Source organism: Ascaphus truei, chromosome 20 (genome assembly GCF_040206685.1).
Source record: "Ascaphus truei isolate aAscTru1 chromosome 20, aAscTru1.hap1, whole genome shotgun sequence".
Lineage (NCBI taxonomy): Eukaryota > Metazoa > Chordata > Amphibia > Anura > Ascaphidae > Ascaphus > Ascaphus truei.
The window spans coordinates 5,955,111-5,974,172 of record NC_134502.1 but is presented as its reverse complement, the minus strand read 5'-3'; the positions used below and the strand labels follow the sequence as shown (position 1 = coordinate 5,974,172).

Genomic DNA, 19,062 nt, shown 5'->3' with positions numbered 1-19,062 from the left:
TCCTTAGAGTCTACACACTGTGTAGACAAGATTTACTCTTCACTGTTTGAGACAGTTGGTTGTGATAAGCAGCACCTAGCCAAATAGTTCATCTAGTTTATGCAGAGAGGGCACAAGTCGTTGTCAAAAACACTGTGGCAGTGATTACTTACCTGCTACCTTGTTGGACTCGCAGCACTGGATTAATGTGTAACATTATATATGGACATGTTGCAACCGCACTATACTTTCTCTAAACATATTTTGGTATACACTTACCCTTAATATTAGAGGATATTCAGATAACCTTTAACTGCATTAGATGTACTGTTCCATTGGCTCACCCCACCTTCATTGCATTTTAATTCGCCGCTTGATTCGGATTTATTATTTATTTAGGACATTTATTTTATTTGAGGACATCTCCCAATAAAGTTGTTTTTAATTATACTCACCTTACAATACTCAAGTACTACTGTGTTCTATATAAGGTTATTACATATATCTCTTACATCAGTATCATTGGCAAGTTGAGTGCTCCCACTATAGGGGTTCTTTTTCTCCTTGTGTTTTGCTTGCCCATTTCCCCTGGTCGCAGCACCCAGTCACGGGCAGTAGCGAGGTTCCCTACCACCCCTACCCCCCTTCCCCCTGCCTCTCCCTTGGTTTGTTACTTTGAAATCTAGTCTTATTGTACACCAGAAAACACACACAGGAGAGAATGCTCACAAATGCAATGAATGTGGGAAACAGTTTACTTTGAAATCTAGTCTTATTGTACACCAGAAAATACACACAGGAGAGAATGCTCACAAATGCAATGAATGTGGGAAACTCTTCACCCGCAAATATAATCTTGCTGAACATCTCAGAGCACACAGGAGAGAAGACTTATAAATGCAATGAATGTGGGAAAGACTTAGTTCTCAAATGTAGTCTTATTGTGCATCAGAAAACATACACTGGAGAGAAGCCACATAAGTGTAATGACTGTGGGAAATGGTTTACTCACAAATATAGTCATATTATACATCAGAGATTACACACAGGAGAGAAGAAGCCCTAATTAATGAAGTGAATGTGTGAAACATTTTGCTACCAAATCTTGTTATACATCAAAGAAACCACACAGGGTAGAAACGTCATACGTTCAATGACTGTGGGAAACACTTCTACAGTAGTAAGCCCTCTCTTAATCGACATCAGATAATTCAAATAAGAGAAAAGCCTTATGCTTGAACTTTGGTGGGAATTGCTTTACTCACAGGTCAAATCTTCTTCAACACCAGACAACTCGTACAGAACAGAAATAATGTTTGCCATAAATGTGGGAAATACTTTGCTTCCAAATCTAATTTTACAGTATGTCAGAGAATACACAAAGGAGAGAGACTTACGTTCAATATTTTTAGGAAAGCCACTTTTTATTGCATCACAATTCACAATGTATTTTTTGCCTAAATGTCGGAAATGCTTTTCTGAAAACTCAAGTCTTACACACCAGACAAACTCATACAAGAGAGAAATGGAACTTCCCATGGCATATTATTTTTTCCTTCACCTTGAAAGTCTTGTCACACACCAGCGAAACACATGGAGTAGAATCTGTGTGATTGTTCCACGTGGGAAAAACGTTATTGATTAAATATTTCTATGCATCAAAAAAGCCACATAAAATGAAAGACTTGCTAGTAAACTCACACATGAATCCTAGAAAACCTGTTCATGATAGGAAACCCTGTATTTAGGTGTTTTTTTTTTCTAAAATGTTCAATTTGCACTTATTTTCTGCAAAAATGTCCTGATTAACAAGAAATAAAGAAAATGTTTGGGAATTGGTCTCACCGTCTCGGCACACTCGTGGCTAACCTGGTCGCGCTGGTGACATCACACTGCAGGCGGTTCTGGAGAGACATTGTGATCAAATCTGTGGTTCACTGTTATGTGATATATGCTTTTTTTACTTGCGTCATTGTGAGTGCATTTTTCATATTTTATTATAAAGTTCATTTATTTTATTGATCTGTGCTATGTAGTTCTTATCTCTTTATATCGTTGGAGCACATATCTATCTCGGTGACATCGGAGGGAAGGGACTCATTTGCATTCTGTTGGGATTATTCCCTTAAACGCCCATTGAACATCGTTTTCCTGTGAGTAGGCTGGACATAGAGCCAAGCTTACTATTTTTATACTCCCAGTGTGTTCCTACGTCTACACTTATATTGTGTGTGTTGCTGTTTTCTTCTCTCCCGTATGCTCCCCCTGGATTTCCTGAGAATCATTCTTGTGTTTTGGAACCCGTGAAGACAGGTCCCACCGGAGGGTTTGAGCTGGGATTTCAGATTATTTTTTTTTGTAACTTAAATTTTTATTGATTCATATTAACATTAAATTCAATACATTATAAGATACATTTTGTCTTAGCAATCAACATTATGTTATTAAGGGAGATAGTAATAATAATAGGATAACGTTGACATAACTTTCTTACCGGGGGGGACAAGACATACTCATTTACAGAACGACTTACCAGCAGAAGGAAAGACAGACAGACAAAAAGACAGACGGATGGGCAGACAAACTGACTGACAGACAGACTGACGGGCAGACGACTAGAGGGGTAAACAGACAGGCAGATAGAAAGCAAACAAACAGATAAGCAGACAGACCAGGAGACAGACATGTAAACAAAGAGTAAGGAGGGTAGGAAAGGGGAGGGGCATCTTAGGGAGGGGGGGGGAATAGGGTGCTGTTGTTCGTGTGTGCATCACGGGGTTCACGAGCTGCTCGGCTTAACTCATATAAACTCAGTCTCTTCCCTAAATGCTAATATATCTACTTCTATAGAGTGGGCTCCAGATAATTACTGTGAGATCTGGGATTTCAGATTTTTTATCACATATTCACTCATTTTGATCACATAATATTGTTGTTATATTTATATCTTTTTTATTATTATTAATGAGGTGTTCGCGCCTATTACTGTATATCACTGTCACGTACTCACTATTTGTGGGTATGCAGGGTGAATTACATTGGGGCTGAACAGGGTTCCCCAGACTCCTGGTTTTCGAGCCCAGGTATCCCAAACCATTTTCCCACGCATAAATAAGGTTCCCCAAGGTTTATACTTTATTAAACTAATGTTTATAGTGTGTTATACTGTATGTATAAATATCTATGCAGTCAGCCTGAGCATTTGCATAGGTGCCAGGGTGTCTGCATAGACATCTGATCTCAAAGGAGAACCAGGATGTCCAGACGTGTTGGGCCATTTGGTTTAGCATGGAGGGGCATAGGAACAGGCCCAAAAGCCATCTTTTTTCTCTGAGACACTGTGGAGGCTGGCAGGTGGCCATGATTGCGCTAGGGGGTGGGGGGGGGGTAGGTGCGGCTTGGCACGCACCTTCCTCTGACATAATCAGCCAGATGATCCCCGCTCTGGTTGGCTGGTGGGAAAAGTTTCCACGCTCTGAGTGGCAAGAAGTCCCTGTCCATGTTAAACATAGGACACAGAAGTCTATGAAAGGGACTGCTGCAATCAGATTCTCTCTCTGTCTACAGATTTACAGATAATCTTGGGACTGGTCCAGTGAAGCACCGGTTGGGTTTCCCAGGGGCATTGAGGTGTCAGGGAGGCCTAGTCTAGCTGAGGACCAGTTCTTAGGAATAAGATTACTTGTTCCAGACATACTCCAGTGACGTGGGGGGGACAGGGTAAGCGTTTTGCTGAAGCACGTGCCCTGCAACTAGGAAAGTCTATTTTTCAGCCCCCATACCCCAGTAACAGTGTACATTCTGTCTGTATTTTGTATTTCATTTTGTGTTCGCAAGTTTACCTGAAAAGCCCTCATTTTATTCCACCATCTTGTTTTGCCTAGTGAAAGATCCCGGTATAAATGTGTTAAAAGTCCTTGTCTACCACGACAGGCTTTTTTTTCTGGTGGCAGGGGTATGGATCATTGGGCTTTGGGCTATAATTTCCTGCGGGGAATTATAGTACAAAGTGAGCTGCGGATTGCAAGCTCTCAAAACAAATGGTGTCGTGCACACGCTATACAAAGCAGGGAATCACACTGGTTCTTGTCACTTAGTTTAGTGCCACAGGGTGAAGATGGCTTACTCAGAGGACTGTTACTGGGATAGGACGTCTGTGGTTGCCTGGTGTGCGGTTTATGGGCTGCAGACACGCACCAGGTCCCAGAGGGACATGTGCGAGGATTTGGAGTGCCACGAAGCTAGCATGGCTAAATGTACTCCTGAGATAGTGGTTGTGGCCACTACCAGTGGGACCGTGCACCCGGAGAGTGAGCCCCTCCAGAGATTCTCGGAGGGGGACCTCAATCCACCCGTTGTTGCCCCTAGAACTGTTCTTACCACGGTGGGTGAGATGTTAGCCCACGTTGTCAAGCTGCTTCCAACCACGACGTTAGAGCAGAGAATAGTTTGCCCAAATAGCACTGGATGTTGCGGTACACACTGCCCCTCCTCTCTCCGAGTAAGGGGTTCCTGATACCCCGGAGTGAGATGCAGGTACCCAGCTCCATGGGCACAGTCAGAAGCAGGTCCCAAACCGCGCTGGAGTGCCGGTGACTCAGGCACTCCCAATAGCTGACACTCTCCTCCTGGAGAGAAAGCTGAGCACTAAGGTGGCAGAGGGAGAGATCAGCTAAGCTGATGCTGGGGATCCTACCTCCTTGATAGCCTCCATGTAGGCTGATGGTGCCACCCTTGTGCCATGCCTCACGTTCCCCAAGAAGTTGACCGGTGTTGCGCCCGCAGGGTATCCACTGTGGCGCTGTGTCACTGGAGACCAGGTATTTACACTTTTTTACCGGGATCATTCACTGAGCATAACAAGATAGTAAAACAAATTGTCATTTATTCCATTGAAACAGATGTACACACAGTGGATTACAAAATACAGAAGAAAACGCACTTACTGGGCGTCTGGGCTACAAAACTAGACACTCCTAGGTAAAATAGAACAGAAAACAAAGTCTTTAAATTGACCGGGACTTGGCCCAAAATGTCCTGGAACTCAAATCGGCATGAAGTTCCTGACACCACGGCTCTCTTAAATCCGGAGGTTACGAAATCCCTTGACCGGGAGTTAGTACCAAATGTCCTGGAACTGTTTTCAGCTTGCAATCCCAGCTGCGACCACTACGTTCTATTCTCAGAACATGGCCCTGAAATTTCTGAAGCCGCCTTGCTGCTATTTTTCCGAGAGCATCTTTTGGTCGTTTCAAATGTACAGCTGCTGTTCTTGCACTTAGAATCTCTCGTCCGGATTGGCTGAGGGTTTCTTATAGTATTTCAGAATTCATTCATGAAATACTACAGCCAATCCGAGCGTGGGAAGAATCCTACCAGCCTAACGGAGCGCTGCCAGTCTATTTAAGCCAGGCATGCGTGGATTCAGATTCTGACAAGGGCATGCGCCAACCTGGCCCCTCTGCCACTTGTCAGGCAGAAGCCACACGCTGAGTTACGCGCCTCACAATCTGGTCTGGGGCAAATGGTGGTCCGATGGCTTCCATGCATCTGAGGACGTGAGTACTTGAGCCTAAACCCCGGTTCCTAAATGGCTTTCACACCTTGGCAACCTCTGAGGCTTTCATGTCCAGTACCCGAGCAGACTTGATGGCACCAGGCTTGGTAGCCACATGGTCTGTCAGAACCGTGGCCCCGGAATTCCCCAGCTCATATACCGTGCATAAACATTATATACTTTAAACATACCTGTTTAATAAAATATGCTTTACACTGTTATACTGTCTAAGGGCTCTATGCAGTAAGCGCCGAAAAAGTGCAATCGCCAAGTGTACCTTATTGGCATGATTCTGCCGATTTTCCCTCTCCGTATGTAATAAGTGCCGAATCCCTTCCGAATCAAGCCGAAAACATTTGCTCCCACTCTGCCTATGATTTGCCGACCACACACAGGTGTATCGGCGTGCATGGGGGGGTGGTGTTACGTTCGCCAATGAAACTTCTTGCTGAATCTGCCGAAGCAAGCATGTTTTGGATTGAGCGGCCCATTTAAAGGCAGCGTGTATTTTTATTGATTCTCTGTGTTGTTGGGAGTGAGAGACACACAGAGCTGGGCGATTTACAGATTTCATATTGACCGAGAGCGTTGTTGTGTATTGTAAGAGGTTTGTCCTGTGTTGTTTTGTTAACATCTTTGTCTTGTTTTCACTTTGTAAGTGTTCAGTGCGATTGTCTTTAAATTTCTTTTCTGTTCTTTGTGAGTGCTAGAGGTATGGCCGCAAGGCGTGAGAAGAGTGATGCTGGTGTGAGTGGTACTGGTAGTCGTGTGAGTACACGTCTGAGTGAACGTAGGATTCAGGGGAGTGCTGTTGCTGCGAGTGCGACTGGTGTTGCTGGTAGTGCGAGTGCTGCTGGTGGCTCTGTTGCTGGTGCGGCTGTGGTGTCTGTTGCTGGTGCTGCTGGTGTGTCTGGTGGTGGGGTGGTTGGTGGTGGCCCGCTTTTGGAGTCTCTTCCATTGGAAGAAGGAGAGTCCAGTCAGCAGCAGCCAAGCTCTGGGCCTGCATGTGTTTGGAGGAAACGTCTGGAGCGGCCACGTAATCCTCGGTTCAATGATGTTACGCCGATGCTCGCCACAAACTGGGACCGGACCGTGGGGCTGAGGTGGGGTTATATAATCACCGACCTTAGTCCGCGCAGACTGATCCGGAGTGCGCAGTTCGTAGTCGTACATAGCAGGGTCAGGATTGGAGAAGGCAGCATCGTCGTTATTGAAGCCAAAGTCGGGGTAGGAGAAGACAGGACAATCGATGGCCGAAGCAGGGTCAGGATAGAAGACATCCGGGTGGTCGTAGTCGTAGCAAGGAATCGGCAACAGGCAGACAGGAGCTCCCCGCTTCAGCTTAGGAGCGTGAGCGCGGGAGTGGCCTCTGCGCGAGGAGCGGGCTCGGCCCATGATGCCGGTCTCAGCAGGGGGTGATAGCAGGCTGGCCGAAGTACACCGCAGGGCAGCGTCGGGGAAACCAACGCTTCAGCGCAGAAGTCCAAGGCAGGCCACTGCATGGAGATAGCAGCAGGCCGCAGGAAATTAAGGGTAACCACTGCTAGGAGAAAATGCAGCAGGTACCAGGAAATGAAGGGTAACCACTGCTAGGAGAGAATGCAGCAGGTACCAGTGCTGGCTAACCACGCTTCAGCACAGGAGACAGGAACAGGCCTCTGGATACTCAGGAACTAGGAAGGTTAGAACACTAGGAGAGAGGCCTGGACGGTTTGTGGCAGAGACGGTAACGTCCAAGGTAGGAGTTATGCTTGGCACTGGTTCAGTGCCAACGCCCAGGATATAAAGGGCGGAGATCCAATCACAGGAGGAGGGTGTGTGAGTATTCCTCAAATGATGGAGCACAGGGCAGAAGCTGCAATGAGAGGCAGCACATGTGCCATTGATTGCCAGAGGAAGCTTGCAACTGCATAGGTCTGCAAGGCTATAGTCAAAGCCAGTAGTGGATTCCTTACAAATGAAGAGGAAAACAGAGTTCTTGTCACAGGGATTCTGGAGCACTATGTATGGCCATTTAATAGGTAAGTCTATCTTTGCATTGATTGTTCAAAGACATGTTATCCTAGGTCATGTGAGATGTCTTAATATCAAAATATTATTCTATAATATCTATCAATTAAAGTTAATTGTTACACACATATTCCTTCATGCTTTATAACGACCATAACAATCAGTCTAAAAAGTTTGCCAAAGTTCATACAATATTCATGCAAGCTTCCTTACATTTGTATGTTTCCACGTAAATGCTCATGTGGTACACATATTCCACCTAAACCAGCATGTTTGGTATCTCTTGGAACAGGTAGCAGTTTAGGAAACTGATCGTTATTCTAATACTAATTAACGTCATATATTTTGTATGTATTTCAAGGGCGGACAAGTTCAGCATCCAAAAAAGAAATGTGGAAGCAAATAACATTGGCTGTGTCTGCGTGTGGGAATCATGTCAGGGACCGGGCGAATTGTCGGAAGAGATTCGATGATATCAGGGCAAACTTAAAGAAAAAAATACAAGCACAACGGAGGCATGCTTCTGGCACTGGAGGTGGGCCGCCAGCACAAGCTTTTATCTTAACTCCATTGGAGGAGCAGATGCGGGAAAAATTTCTTCCTGTCGTCGTGGAGGGTTTGCCAGGGGACAGAGATATCGGAATTTATTCGGCTCCATTTCCACCAGGTGACAAATGTTACTGTACTAGGCGTGTCGTAGGTTACAGTTCTTATCTATATTTCCGCTGCTACTTATACTTTCTTCCCAATATAAGCATACCTACTGTACATATATATCTGTATATATGTCTCTCTCTCTATATATCTATCTATCTATATATATTTATATCTAGTTGTTCTACAAAAAGAAAAAATGTATATATATATATATATATATATAATCTATATATATATCTATGTGTGTGTTTGGAAACATGATTGGCTCAGCTATCGTGGTAGACATCATTATGAGTAAACATACACAACTTGACCTGCATGAAGGGATTATGTGTACTGATCTTCCAAATAACACACACTGCAACCTTCTATCTTACAAAGCATTCAACATGTTTGCCCTATAGTTCAAAGCTGAATGTATGTGTGAATCTTTGTACAAACAATGGGTTAACATGCATAACCACAAAGCACATCCGCACTCATTGTTTGTCACAGTAATGTATAACTTTGTTATACTGTGTCTGTGCACACAAATGCCTAATTCACTTTTTCATGTATGTGTCGATACATATACTGTATACATATAATATATATATATATAAATTAGTGATAATCTATGTTTCACCTATAAACAGTCCATTACTGCCTAATCAAGTCTTGCATGGAAGATTGTGCATTGAAAGGCGAACATTAATAATTTGCACAAACACATTTGGTTATGTTTTATTAAAGCTCTTTTTTCGCTTCATGTAGTATAATGTGAGCATAAATAGGAACATGTACCATATGGTATTTAATTGTGTTCATATGTAGCTCACTGCAGATTTTTATTTCGCTCATGTACCGGTGTGTGAAACCAGCTGCAATTAATATGTAATCACAGCACAGAGGTGAACAGGGGGGGTGGGGTCGGGCACAAGCCAGATCACAGGGTCATGGTAGGGTCAAGTCTTGTGGGACGGATTACAGGTGGTAGAACCAAATAAAAGGTCAGGGTGGTGTCACGTCTTGGGGGAGGAACTACAGTTGTTACACGCTGACAAGGTGAACAGAAGTTAATCACATTCATTAGAAATGGTAATTATCTGAATACTATCAACCACCAGGCCACTACTGCACCGACACACTTTATTCGAGCAAATACCCAGTATGTACCTGGCAGATACCTGGAATGCGCCGCTCCTCACCTCTGACAAGCCCCGTTGCGTTTGCCTTCCCAGCCTGGGTTCATGCCTGGCTGACGGGTGGCTGATCTGTTAAATGATAATGATTAGGATTTAATAGGCTGCAATGCTTCGCGTGTCTACCAGATGGCATAAATTCATGAATTGTAATGCAGTATATATATATATATACTGTGCAGTACTGCAGCCAGCGGGAATAAAATGCTTCAATCCCTGCCTGGAAAATACCTCAATGCACTCGGGCAGAAAACAGTCACAAACCTCAATACACCCAGGTATACCCGAATTCGTGGGACTAGCCGAGCTCGAATAAAGTGTGTCGCCAGTGTATATATGAAAACGTACTTTAGTCATTCGTTCACTCATATCTTTTTTTTACCTTATAGATAAGCCACCTTATCACAACAGTACCATCTGTGAGCGACACACTGCATGTGTTGATGAGTGTCAGCCTCATTGAGTGCTACACCTGCTTCTCTTAAAGGTTCAGACAGATCACTAAAAACATTCATTCACATTTACACAATTATGTACTGAATTATAAGCAGAGTCAACTTTGCTGTCATGGTAGTGATGTACATTATTATTGTTAGATCACTACACAACATATGCAGTGTATGTACAACAGAACACTTAATTTTACAAAGCATTCCTGCATGAACATTGTATGTTGTATGGTGTTTAAAATAAATGTGCCAATTAGGTTCACATGTACATTTATGTTAAGATGATAATGTACAGCTTGCCTAAAACATATCATTGTCATTTCGTTATGTGATGCTGATATTTAGCCATAAATACTCCCACTACACAAACTTCATGCTAATTATGTACACATGTCAATAAAATTCTGATGTTATTCTTCTATATAGTTGCTCCTGCAGCTCCTGGGACACCTGACACTGAACATGTCTCATCACCTGTCTCATCAAGGTCATCATCAAGCATGGAAGGTGAGTGTTTGAGGTGCAGCACATCTAATGTGTACATTTGAAGAATTTCATGTGCCATGCAAAATAAATGCCTTTCACATGTAATTAACTTCACATCAGTTATTGTCACAGAAGATGTAGTGTTTCCTGACAACATGTATTGTGTGTGTTGTAACCTATCAGCTAGGAGTTGTGAGGTTACAACAACCTTTCATTCATTCTTCTTTCAGACTGAGTCGAAACATCATTGTTACTTCAAGCATCATCTTTTAATTTGACACAAATTAAAAATTATGGAAACATGTTATGTGTTCCACTATGAGAACAACTATCATTATATTGAAAAACAAGTGAAAGTTCCATGGCAGTTCATAATGTCTTTCTTTATTTGTAGAACCAGATGTTGCCACTCAAGGACAAATTCACACACGTGACCATGAAGATGTTCCCACTCCTGGATTAACCCAGCACTCAAGTCCTCCTGCTCGTGACACATACTCAGCTATTAGAGCTTCTGAACAACGAATCTTGGGTGAAGAAAATCATCGCCATTCAGAAATGATGTCAGTGCTTGAAAGGATGATATCACTGCATGAAAGGATGCATGAAAAGTCAATATCACAAATATCACAAATTCAAAAAGTCATCATCCAAGTTCCTAAAGAAATCCAAAATGTAAACAGGACATTACAAGCACAAGTTCTGAATGTCAGCCAAGCAAATCAGTTGCGAATGACAGCAAGAGAACAACAATTCCACTTTACCCCATCTGAGGATGGATATTTACATGCTGCTACTTTTTCTCCTGTGTCATCAGTTCTTCATTCCCCAGTTCTGGATGATACCGGTACAGTAGGTGCAAGTTCTGTGCAGGTCCCTCTCAACATCCAACCGCTTACATCTGTTCAAAATCTGGAACCCACACCTACAAATGAGACACGAAAAAGAAAGTTAGGGCAACAATTACTACTAACCAGCTTTTGGAAAAAGATTAAAACACCAAAACAAGAAACTGCTCCACCATCACTCTGGCAATGTTTATCAACTGCTTCACAACTGCCACAGCCCACACCCAGTGCCCCTGAAGTGCCACAGCCCACACCAAGTGCCCCTGAAGTGCAACAGCCCACACCCAGTGCCCCTGAAGTGCAATAGCCCACACCCAGTGCCCCTGAAGTGCAACAGCCCACCCCCAGTGCCCCTGAAGTGCAACAGCCCATACCCAGTGCCATAGAACTGCCACAGGCCAGTACAAGTCGTACAGTTAAGGCCAGAGTACTTGGCAAAGGGAAAAGGCAAACACAACAGCCAACAAGCAGGCCTTTTGACTCGCTCTCAAAAGGATAAACAAAAATAAATAATCACATTCACTAAATTTGTTGGTGTCCTATTGGTGTTTACTGCAGACTATTTCATGCGTAGTGTATGTATGATCATGTACAGATGCTTGATAACATTCAAATATGTCCTTGTACACACGAATGTTTAGAAATGCTCACTGACTGAATGAAGGCATATTTCATAACATATGAATATGTATTAATCATCAGTTGATTAATGGTACAACATTATTACACACTTGCCATGTTAATGGAAGTTGACATTCACTTAGCTCTTGTTCAAGATGAGATGTTTCTGGGTTATTTTTGTAATGTAGTTAGTCATTTCATGCTAATATTATTGACATACAACTTTAAGTAACTACCCATATAACAGCATACATTTTTATGTTATGTTTTCTGGTGTCTTAACTCTGCAAGACATTACTTACCTTAATCTTCTTTCATAGTTCATAATGTTGGCATGTGATCATGTATAATTTTTGGTTACAATAACAGATCTGTAAGTGTGTATGAATATATCTGTAGTCTCTGTATCTCTATGGATATATGTATACACACACACAGTGTGTGTGTGTGTGTGTGTGTGTGTGTATATATTAAATTATATATATATATATATATATATATATATATATATATAATTTAATATATACACACACACACACACACTGTGTATATATATATATAACACTGTTGTCAGCAAACAGGCCTTGTGTTTATGAGATTAAATGTTAGCACACTTGCTAAAATTATGGTATCAGTATGATTGAGCCCCTAATTCACTGAGCTGTATTTAACTTTGATTATGATTACAACAAGGCCTACTTACACACATCAATGGCTTTAGTTTAGCACTCTATATATAATATATAATCAGAATGAACAGTACAGGCCTTCATGGCTGAAAAGAGGGCCTTGTTTGCTGTTAAATACAACTTCTACACAGCTGACTCAAATAGGCCCTCAAACATACTCACCCAGTAATGTTATAAACTGTAATTAACTGTTAAGATAATTACAACAAGGCCTGTTTGCACACAAGGCCTTCAATGTAGATATATATACATATATATATATATATATATATATATCTTATCTCGAAAGCTCGCACAAATAAAAGCATTTCGTTAGCCACAGAACGGTATCATCTATTTATTTTTTGATTATCTATATCTATAGATATATATATCTACATATATATATCTACACACAATATATAGTTAATTATATATAGATAAATATATATGTTGATATATTTATATATATATCTAATTATATATATATATATATATATATATATATATATATATATATATATATATATATATATATATATCAAGAGAGACTAACAGAGAGAGTCAAAGACAGAGAGAAACAGAGAGAGAAAGAGAGAGAAAGAGAGAGAAAAAGAGAGAGAGAGAAAAATAGAAAAAGAGACAAACAGAGAGATGTGTGTGTATGGTTAAATCTAGCTAAGTGTAACCAGAAATCTGGTCATCATAGCACTGTAGATGATTTCACACACATTGTTATTCTAATTCAAAGAGTCAACTTGTTTTGCACATGTTGATTTCCTAAGCCGAAAGTAAACTTTCGATTCCTGTGAAAAGAGTATCTTACACAAAGAATTTCAGCCAATTATTGTAACAAATTTCTTGTGGGAGAAAACCTAGGCGTATAACTGCTAGGTTTAATTATAACCTTGGAACAAACCGCAAAGATAACATGTAACTATTCACACATTCAGCACACATCCGTATGCATTCAACTTAGACACTGTACACTTGAAGAGAGAAGAAATGGCAGAAGCTTCCACATTGCACAGCCATCCACGTAAATCATACAAATTTATGATTTATGGAGCAATCGAATCAACGCCAGAGAAAAGTGCAAACGTGGCCAAAATCTATGACTTGATCCAAAAGAAATATCCATACTACCAAGAACCTGACAAACAACGAAATTTTAAAACTTCTGTACGATTCACTTTATCCGCAAATGAATGTTTTGAGCGTGTCCATGATCGGCTAGATCAACGATATGGATGCTGGCATGTTGCGCCATCATTTAAACTTACCATGAAACATATCTTCTGTTAAATAGCATATTTTTGCCTAATACCAGTTGCACTGAAGCCGCACAGACTGTCGCGTCTGCTGATATACCTGCACCCTACATTCATCAAGACCAGATGCAAGATGGACATAACTGCTATGATATGTATCCAAACTTATATGGGCAATACCAACGTGGATGGGAAAACAACCAACAACTGTACGTACCTCCGGACGTCTTGTTTGAAGAAGCCACTGCAGATCCATATGACGCTCTCATGGAGATGTGTGTGATTCAGGATTCAACGGTTGCCTCAACCATGGATGATACTGTTGTGCTTTCCTGGAGCGAGCAGTTGCAGCCAAATCAGTTTTGACTTCTACAAGAATGGTAAATACAAATTTCGTTATGCCTTTACTCAAATTATATATGTGTACATTAATAATATACACCATTTGTTAGCCAACATTGCAGACAGCCTTACATGTAGCGTGCACAAAGACATTATTTCCTATAACAATATACTACATGACGAACCATTAGTACACATTGGTGACGGAGTCCTAAATCATAGATGCTTATCGCTTTTAAAGTATCATTTCAACATGTTACACTAACTGTAACACACACACACCTCATTGTTTAGCATTCAACATATAAAAACAAAGTGTCGCCCACATATGACGTGGGAACCTGGTCATGTCCCAAGGTGTCCTTTAAAAGGTTACCGATGCAAGCCCCACCCCCAACCGACGTGCGTGCGTGAAACAGTATTGGCTGTGCCCGCAGCTTATTGTTACGGTCAGTTGAGTGTGTCATGCGCGCGTCGGTGGGGCGGTGCGTGCACAGCGCTGGAGGCCAATGTTCATTCAGTGGGAGGGGTGTTTGCGTGCATTTCACGGTGCCTTAACATGACGTCACACGTATTTTGTTCGCTCATTGGCTGATCGTCCGTTTTTGCCGTGGGCACACGTCCGTTTACAAACTTTAGATATGTACGTGTGTTGAAGTGAATTTGTTTTGCTTCCATATCATAACTTTCAGCCATGATATGCGTAATGCTAACAGCACCATGGAGGGACATGTATTGAACGCACAGCGTACACATCGTTTTGCGCATGCGCTAAGACTTAGTCCACACTTTCGTGTCGTGCGCGCGCAACAGACGTTGTGCGCGCACATTATTATGTATACAGGCACCGGAACTAACATATCAGTAGTAATGCCAGCAATGCAATTTGAAAAATGAGACAGTTCTGTATCTGTAGTTTTATCCTTGCAGTTTAAACATATACGTAATTTATGCGTGAATATCCACAATCATATAGAGATGTGTTAAGCGTTGTCATGCTGAGACATAGATAAATGTGCCATCTTTGAACATCATGTGTTTGCTGTATTTCACAGATGTCGAGGATGAATACATGGGACCAATGTATGATTTCAGATGGCCCAATCGTTATATTAGATGATTGTGACGACTAGCGAACAACTATTATAATAAATATGTAGCAATGCTTTCAATGATTGGTGCGCAGATTAACAATCACTACATAATGTTATCCTATAGTGCAAATATTTACTATGCACTTAATTATCATAATGATGTTGCTAAACACTGAAGTTAGAACTTCTATTGATATTTTTTTCTTTTCTACTAACATTATATGTATTGCCATGTGATATATGCAACCAACATTATCACTCAGCAAACACATTAATCTACTATATATTATAATCTCACGTGTGAATTGTCAAAGAATGTAAATGGTACATAACAACTCGTCGACATTGTATCTGAACGTACACAATAACAATAGTGAGGTGATATAAACTGTTTAGTCGTGTGAATGTTATATTATAACCTAAGTTGTAGTGGTAACCTAACATGCATGAGCTAATGAATGTTAGGTAAAGATCATTAAACCATTAACTTTTGTGTGTACATTTAATTCACACGAGTAACTATAGTTTAGTGTTATTAGTAAACATTCAACACATACAAAGTGCATGAAATAAAAATTTTAATAACTACATTGTCATTGTGTTGAAGGATTTAGGAAAAGTTGAGAATTCCAAAAACTATACTTTGGAATGGTGTTAACATTTTGACAAATGTTAGATGAACGTCAAATCAACATACATATTTGACTTATACATACACATGTGACAATGTAGTAATGAAGATGAAGTGAGAAAAGAACTAATCACATACATTGCAATGTTAATGATGTTTAACACATTAGGGTCTTTTCATCCAAACATGCATTGAGTGTTAACATCGCTCATGTGCATGAATAGATGTTCTCCTCCCATAATCACTAGCTGAGCAGGGTTTATCCCCTTCTCTCCCCCCACCCCTATATTCCATGAATGGATGTTGTGACGTTGCCAAAATTACATGTTATGTAATGTACGTAATGATAAGAAAACACACTGCACAATAACCACCAAGTGTAGATAAACGCACGGACACAATACAGAAACGACATGTTTCAATTGTCACATCTTTTTCATTACATTCTGTTTATACATCCTGTAACTATACCTGTATCGAGGTTTGCACATCTTATGACAGATGTGAATTCAAATACATACCATGAGCAGAAATTGGAGTGATATACCTTGAAAAAGAAAACATCAATGAATATAAATCATTGTCATGACATGTTCATTAAGGTAAGCAACACACAGAAGTGACAATTTTGTATGTGATATGAAACAAATCTATAATACGTCAAATATGATCTTAAATACACAATAGTGTACACATCATTGTGACACACATGTCACACTCCAAAAGAAACATTGTATGTAACCATACTGCACTAGCTATTGACTATCGACATAGTAGGTTTATTGTGTATGCATAACCAAAAATAGCATGTACATAAAATATAGATTTAGTACACATTATTTCTTCACGTACACACAACACCTTTTATTGGTAAGAAGTATAATACAACCTGTTGATGAATGACATACCGGTGCCACATGCAATTGTCCACACAGCAGAGAAGAGAAAGGTGTGAGAACCAAATTCATCTGTTTCCTAAGTGAATGGTATTTGTACAAATGTATTTATCATTACAATGAATTAATACATCTATGTAGTTCTATGAACATATATGTATTTGCTTACATGAAAAATAGGTGTTTATGACATTCCGACGTGTCTCCATACCACCGGCTGTTTGCTCAGTGTCAGCTGGTAAATTTAAGGGATGCTCCTCCTCCAAGCCCTGACGTATGTCGGTTTGTACATTATTGCGGAGTGCCAGATTGTTCAAAATGCAACATGCAATGACAATATCTTACACTTTAGCAGGCTTATATTGCAATGCCCCCCCCCCCTGTTCTATCTAAACACCGAAATCGTGTTTTCAGAAGCCTAAATGTCCTCTCTATGACGGATCAGGTAGATATATGGGCAACATTGTACCTCTCCTCTGCTTCACATTGAGGGTTTGCCACAGGGGTCAACAGCCACGGCTAATTCCGTATCCTGAGTCACCTATAATCCATCGTGCCAAAAAATTAAACAATTTGTGTTAACATTGTTACATTGAACAGTTCATATAAAAACTAGAGTTGTTTGTTAACACATCATAATATGTACTCACCCACCAGCCAACCAGGTCCAAAATAGCCTTCTTCGAAAGCATGGAAGACTGATGAGTTTCTCAGGATAGAGGAATCGTGACTGGAACCAGGGAATTTGGCTACCACATGCATAATCTTCATCGTGGCATCGCATACCACCTGTACATTCAGGGAATGGTAGTGCTTACGGTTGCGGTAAGCATGCTCACTCTGACTAGGCGGGATCAAAGCAACATGGGTGCAATCTATTGCACCCATCACACATGGTATCCCGGCTATGGTATAAAAGCCATTCCTCACTTCCAGCCACTCTGTGTGCTCTGTAGGAAAATGAATATAATTCCTAGCGCGTCTATTCAGTGCACATAGAAACTGGGTAAAGGCCCACGAGAATGTAGATTGCGAGACCCCGCCCACTATGCCCAGTTGTCTGGAATGACGCGGAAGCAAGATAATGTAATGAGCACAGCATTTTAACAAGCCCAGGGACTGCACGACCTCTGGCTGTCACAAAATCTAAATCTCCCCGTATCTCTTCATAAAGAGCTAAGATTGCTGCTGAACTCAAACAATAGCGACTTACAATCTCCTCCTCACTCATCCCATCTAACATGGCTCTCTCCCTGTACAAACGAGGACGAGGCACAACTTCTCTCCTCTCTCTTCTCCTCTGATCTCCTTGCCCTCTTCCTCTCCCTCTCCTGTCCGTCTCTGTCCCTTCCTTGGCCTGTGACATCCTCTCCATCAGCAAGCCTCTCGTCCAATAGAATCTTCCTCCGTCTCATAAACATTCGCATCATTTTCAGGTCTGTAGCTGTCAATGTGCAGGTAATTGCTCTCCTTTAAATACCTATGTGATGATGTCAGGTGACTTGATGAAGTGCAAGGTGTTACATTAACATATCCAAGTTGTTCACTCCCAACGTGTATCCAGTACCAATTAAAAGGATTATTTATGTGTGTTCACCAGGCAATCATGATATTTGAGAATTATGTAACTTTAAGCTTTGTACAACCATTTATTGGCAAGTATTTCTGGAATGTGTAATGCATGTACCACTTCAGAACGCAACACTCAGTCATCTAATTAGGATACAACCATGACATTGACGTTGAGAAACTACATTGCAACATGTGTAATTTGTCATGTTATTGTCACCTTTTCACATGAACTAATTGTAATGTGCATATGCATAATTTATGCCATCAGGATACTTGCTATTGATTCAGTTTCAATCGTGTAAAAATGAGTAACTATTACAGATGTGTGGATAAGTTAGCATGAAGTGATTCTAATGCATCGTGTACAATGTAAACATGCAATGTTATTGAGTGTCCAATTGCGGACGTCATCAAAAGAGGGAGGTCACAAAGTACATGTAAACATGAAAAAAAACAGCTACATTTACATTTGATCATGCGTTACACATTCAAAGCATTCTGTAATGTATACCAACATTACTATACGCTGTATATGTAAGATTTGTGAAATGTGTTACATCATATAATAAATTGAAGCACACTTAAGTACCATGTTTCATATTATGTGACCTGTTCCTTTAAGAGTTGAGTATAGGATTTTCCATTGACACACCATAACATTAAGACTAATGTGACACGCAAATCATCATAACATATAAAAGTACAATGTTATGCCAATAATAAACGTAAGCGCTGACACGATGAAGTGAATGACCTCGACACTGTAACGCCAAGCACATTTTTATTATGAACAATAGAAC

General features: G+C 40.9%; 1 long non-coding RNA gene and 1 pseudogene across 2 annotated transcripts in view; one reads left to right on the top strand and one right to left on the bottom strand.

The window, feature by feature from the left end:
- The window catches only part of LOC142471326 (uncharacterized), a 75,494-nt pseudogene that overhangs the window by 27,307 nt on the left and 29,125 nt on the right, over positions 1-19,062 (top strand).
- LOC142471333 (uncharacterized) overlaps positions 10,604-19,062 on the bottom strand; it is a 14,015-nt gene continuing 5,556 nt past the window's right edge. Inside the window, exons 2-4 of one of the 2 annotated variants that reach the window (XR_012789403.1) lie at positions 13,945-14,096; positions 11,084-11,244; positions 10,604-10,907 (exon numbers count right to left, since the gene is read on the bottom strand). This is a non-coding gene — a long non-coding RNA (uncharacterized LOC142471333). Of the gene's footprint in view, positions 10,908-11,083; positions 11,245-13,944; positions 15,295-19,062 lie in introns of those variants that run through there. The other variant, XR_012789402.1, reaches the window with a different exon arrangement.